Source organism: Nicotiana tomentosiformis, chromosome 5, assembly GCF_000390325.3.
Source record: "Nicotiana tomentosiformis chromosome 5, ASM39032v3, whole genome shotgun sequence".
NCBI lineage: Eukaryota > Viridiplantae > Streptophyta > Magnoliopsida > Solanales > Solanaceae > Nicotiana > Nicotiana tomentosiformis.
Window position 1 is genome coordinate 79,672,586 of NC_090816.1, and position 6,240 is coordinate 79,678,825.

Below are 6,240 nucleotides of genomic sequence, written 5' to 3' on the forward strand. Positions count from 1 at the left end.
ACTCCTAATATCAAGCAGGATACATACTCCATCAGCCAAAAACCTTCCACTTGATCCCATCGAGGAAAGAAATCACAACACACAACGTATGCCTTATGCTGGTAGCAGACATCTGTCCCAAGCCGTGGTCGAAACTATCAAGAACTCTTCAAAACCCGTTCGCACATAATCAAGCCATCAGAACAGAATCCCCCTAACTCGACCATGTCATGGAGCCCGCCAAACCCAAGAGCATTGCCACAACACACCTACAAAGCCTCGCCACATCAAAAGAACAAAAAGTACGGACTATCTCAATTACCATGCCGACCCGAAGCACTACCAAGCTGACCCATTTCTTCGAGTCCCTCTCGACTTTCCTTCAAGTTAACACTTCTCATTGCCGGTAACACTTCGGTCATTAATCAAAGCTCACATCAAAATCCTATCATGAAACCACGTCGTCCAAAAGCCCATAAACTATTGTATTCCCTCTTAAGCACCCAATAATGCCACAAGCGAGATACCCACTCTGAAGAGACCTTCTGTGAATCTGAAGCGATTTTGTTAACCTTTCTGATATGGAAATATAGATTAACTAATGCTATAGAAATACTGCAAATCTCAGCACTATCCAATTCAAATCTCGGATCTTAGCCATGTACAAATATGGGGAAATCCACAATTACCACATACGATTCTTGAACTCATAAAAATCTTTGTCGAGAGTCATCCACTTTGCTCTAATCCCGCAATGCACTGCCAATACGAGCCGAACGACTTGTACTCCATTAGCACACAAACACCTCAAGAAGTAACCCCCATCTTTAAGCAACCGAGTGAATCCTTACTCCATTCACATTACATCCACCTCGAATGACAAACCCGAATCATTCCAAGATTTTCATATATCCATAAAGTGTAATACATCATGCATCAAGAAATTTCCTTGCTCGAGTCATCCTCGAAATCAACCTCTTTAAGTCATAACTGATCGATAACTATGCCTCAGACCAAAGCTAATATAACACATGACCATGCAATCTAATTGTCGATAGCAGACTTCCCTACTTGGCTTGAAGCCATAAAACATAACATCTGATTGCCCACAATACCCTTACTCCATATCTTCCATGATCTTGCACTTTACTCTAACTAAATCCTTCATAAGCTCATGTAGCACTAATTATAAGATACCTCAAATCATCTACTAAGCGCACATCTATCCTCACAACAGTGGTGCAAATTTCTTGAAGCGATTCAAGCTCAGATCGTAGCACATGCACATCCCGCTGGTAGAAGGAAACCCTTCACAGAACATCGTAAAGATGGCACAATCTCGGAATATCACGTAGGAGATGACCCACCTGCTTAGCCTCAAATTGGCATCACTCGATGACCCTATTGTGGTCACAACCACTATGCAATAACTGAATCCTCCCGAGTCTGAACTCGTCAACAGGACATAAGAATCTACTTCATTCCACAAATGAACAACATGAAAGATTCCTCAACACGCTCATAACCTGAGACGGTACAACACATCAAGACAAAAATCAAGCGTATGTGGTCCTTTCACATCCAAAGCATAATTCTTCTCATTACATCCAAACCACCTAAGCATAGTCCTCAATCACTTAACACTTATCATTTAGCTATCCAACCACTCACAGAGCCATCGATCCACTCCTAGAGACGCTAACGGATATATACATCGAAAAATACATACTCACACAACTGAAACCACCGAGCCCAAGCTACAATCTAAGCATGGCCTCAAGTCCTCCAGACTAGCCTAGCTCCACAACACAGAGAACACATCATGCACCTCATCCCTGACATCACAAGTCGTCGATACCCAGTTGATACTGTGTGCACAATATAACATATGAATAAATGGAAAGAAATTAAGAGATATGCTTCCAGCTGAATCAATATCATACAATAGGAAAGAAATATGGGAAGTTCCTACATGCTCTGTAGCCCCTCGGAGATAGGTATGGACATCATCATACCAATCCGCAAGACTCTACTGTCTTTCTCATGAATCGTAGAACCTATAAACCTAGAGCTCTGATACCAACTTGCCATGACCCAAAATCCCACCTTAAGGATTGTGATGGCACCTAGTCTCAAAAACTGGGTAAGCGGTCACTACAGCAGTTAAACCAAATAAAACATGATATTATGAAGCAAAGTTTAATATAAATGCGGAAATAAAGGTGATAGAAGCCAACACGGCGATAATCAAAATAAATCCCCAAGACTAGGTAGTACAAAGTCACGAGCTCTAACTGAATATAAAAACATACTTCAAAGTACAAGGGACTGCGGCGAACAAGTAGCTCTATCTTGAATCCTTACGATCAAAGAAGCTCCCACATCCTGGGTCTGCTACCTCCAAAACCTGGATCTGCAAAAAAATGTGCAGAAGTGTAGTATGAGTACACCACCGTTGGTACCTAATAAGTATCAAGACTAACCTTGGTAGAGTAGTGACGAGGTTCAATTCAATACAGTCACTAGTCAAATATAACTTATGAAAAATGTCAAAGAGCGACAACAAAAAGAATAACATAAGGCAATAACTGAATCTCATCAGAATAAGTGATAACAATTTAGAACAAATAAAGGTCCAGTCTCGATGATATGTCATCAAATTGAATCAAACACATATAGCACCTCGTGCTCCCATTATCAATCACCCTCGCACGGCAAAGACCTCGTGCCACAACTTAAGTCACACCTACATGACAAAGACCTCATGCCATAATATAAGTCACACTCGTACGGCAAAGTCCTCGTGCCACAACGTATATGGTACCCGTGTCGGTTACCAATAACATGTTTAAGACGGATTTATCAAGATCGAATAAAGTAAAGTATGCTAACGACTTTCTTTTCACTTCAATCCATTATGTTATCAACAACTCAACAGAATATGAGATAACAACTCCACGTAGGTAAATGTATCTTGGCAACCAAATCAACAAATAATAACAGAGACCTAGATGAGCACATTGTAAATAACGTAAAAAATCATGTATAATGCATGACACACAGAGGAAGTCATAAATCATTCCAACACAAGAATAATAACAAGAGCCACTTCGATGTACCACATATCAAAATCACAAATCATTCTTATGACGCCGCGTGAGCTTTACATTTTAAAACAGTTTCCCGAAATAGCTTCACGCGCATAAGCCCCCTTATCTCGTTGCGTGTGTATCACAATGAAGTATTTCCCCTTACTTGCACCACGTGCATAAGCCCCTTATCTTATCGCAAGCGCATCAATATACACACCACCCTTATATCACCGCATGTGCATATCAATCACAACACAACAATTAACCGCACACCACATGCCCATATGCCACATAATCGCTAAAACAACAATACCAATGCCACAACAATACATAGCCCACGGCTCAACAACAATGTATACCAGAATTTCAACATCAACACCAGAGTATGAGGAGTGAATCAACAATGAAATGTAGTTCATAAAATAACAACTTCAATTCAAAACATATTAATAGCCTAAGGGTCTAATCTGGTCAATTACCACACATAAGCCCATTTAAACACTCGTCACCTCATGTACACGTCTTTTCACATAGTACAAATAATGCAGTTAGACCAAATCCTAAGAGGTAATTTTCCCACACAAAGTTAGGCAAGATACTTACCTCAATTAGGCCAATTCAATACTCTAAAAACTCTTTTCCTTAAAATTCACCTCTGCTCGGCTTAAATCTAGCCAAAAATGACTTAATAATATCAAACAGTACATAGAAACCAATTTCAATTAATAAAGTTAAGATATTTACACTTTTCCAAAAAGTCATCAAAAGTCAACCATGGGCTTGCCCGATCAAAACTCGAGTCAAGGAGTAGATCTTGACTACCCATGACCCCACGAGTCCATATATATTTTTGGTTTTCAAAATCGACTCTCAAATCTAAAATTTTTATTTTTCATAACATAGTCAAAAATCCCCAAAATTTCTCTTCAACTATTATGATTTAGATATTACAATTCATAAACAATCATGTTATATAATAAAACTTAAGTTAAAATCACTTAACCAATAGTTTGGTGTGAAAATCTCCTCCTAAAATCGCCTCCCACCTAGTCTAGGGCTCAAAATGTGATAAAATGAGATTTACTCCAAAAATCCCAATCTTTTGTTCAGCTGCGGATGTTGCAAATGCAACCTTTTGCGAACCCCGCAAATGCGACAAGTGCATCACAATTACGACGCTTAAAAAATCGAGGGAATGTTGCAAATGGGACCCTGACTTTGCATTTGCGAAGTCAGTTCCCTTCGCAAAAGCGGCCAAAAGGTCACAAAAGTGAATAATACCCAACCCAATCCCTCTTCGCATTTGCGAGGCTGGCTTTGCAAATGCGAAGCCTGCCACCCACTACCCCTTTCGAAAATGCGATATCCATTTTGCAAATGCAAACTAGTGCTTGCATTTGCGATAAATGCAGCACCAACACACCAGCTGCTGAGAAACAAGGCCAAACCAATCCGAAACGCGTCTAAAACTCATCAGATCCCCTAGGGCTTCACACCAAACATCCACACAAATCTAAAAATATCATACGAACTTGCTCGCATACTCGAAACACCAAAATAACATCCGAAATTACAATCAGACACCAAAACACATAGAAACTACAATGAAACTCAAGAATCGCTAAAATCACAACCAATCATCGGATTCCTAGCAAACCATCTCGGAATGGCACCAAATTTTGCACACAAGTGACAAATGATAAAACGAACATAATACAAGTCCCGAAACAAAAATCTGAATCCAATAGCCACAAGGTCAACCCATAGTAAAACTTATGAAAATTTTAAACCTTCAAATTGTCAACTTTCAGCACAAGTAGTCGAAAAAACCTAGGAACCTCCGAATATAATTTCGAGCATACACCCAAGTCCAAAATCACCATGCAAACCTAACGGAACCATCTAAACTCCAATCCAAGGTCAAATGCATAAAAATCAAACTTGGCAAGCTCTTTGAACTTAAAGTTTCTAAATTGAGAATTATTCTTCCAAACCAATTACCGACCACTCAAAAACAAAAACCGATCATAAACGCAAGAAATAATACATCATATGAAGCAATTCAAGACCTTAAATCACCAAACGAAATGCAAATTCACAAAACGACTGGTCGACTCTTTACAAAATTTGATTTTGGAGGTTAGAAGAATTCGACATATTTGTCAAATATTGGCAATTTGAAGAACGTAAGAATCCATAATTTTGACCAAGATTAATATTGGCAATTTGAAGAACGTAAGAATCCATAATTTTGACCAAGATTTGACTTTGATGTTATAGAACATCGATTTGTCGAATGTTGGCAATTTGAAGAATTAGACATATTTGTCGAATGTTGACTTTGATGTGATTGAACATCAATTTGACATATTTGATTTTTTGAAAGAATGAAGATTGAAGAAATTAAGAGAAATGCTATTCGGTTTGAGACTCAATTCCTTGTTATGATGTTCACTTGGGTGTTTTTAGCCTTTGGACAATTACATATAAGGTATTTGGGCTTAAGGAATGATTGGGTTGAGTGGCGAGGGGCTCGGGTGAGATTCGGGGTGCTTGGAGAGTGGTTTGGAACTGGAACAATTATAGAAAAATGCATTAGATATGAAGGACAAGGTGGAGGCTTCGCGTCCACCCTATGTTGCAGGCTAGGAAGAGTGAATATGGATGCTTCACGTCCGAGAGGGCATCCGACACCTAAAGCTAGAATTTCAGCTTTTTGCTACAAAATCCCATTTTGTATTTGGACTCCATTATATCATTTTGGGAGCTAGGGAGCTCGGATTGAGGCAATTTTAGAAACCATTTTCACCTAAGATGATACGGTAAATGATTTCAATAAGATCTATGATTATAACATGAACATATGATTTATTTTTCTCTAAATTAAGGGATTTTAAAGAAGAGAAGAGGGTTTTAGTTTGGAAGATAAGAAATTAAATTTTAAGTTGTTGAACATAGATGGATTTTACCCATATTTCGAGGGTAAGTAATTTATACTTAATTTTAATTATACATCATGAATCCCCATGGATTTATACATCTAAAACATGGAATTTCAAAATAAAATTTGGTGTTTTTGTCTACAACTTAAGAGAGCGTATTTTGAGGGTTTGGGTATCGATTTTGTCATGACCGAAACCGAAGGGCCGCGACGGCCACCCTATGCCTT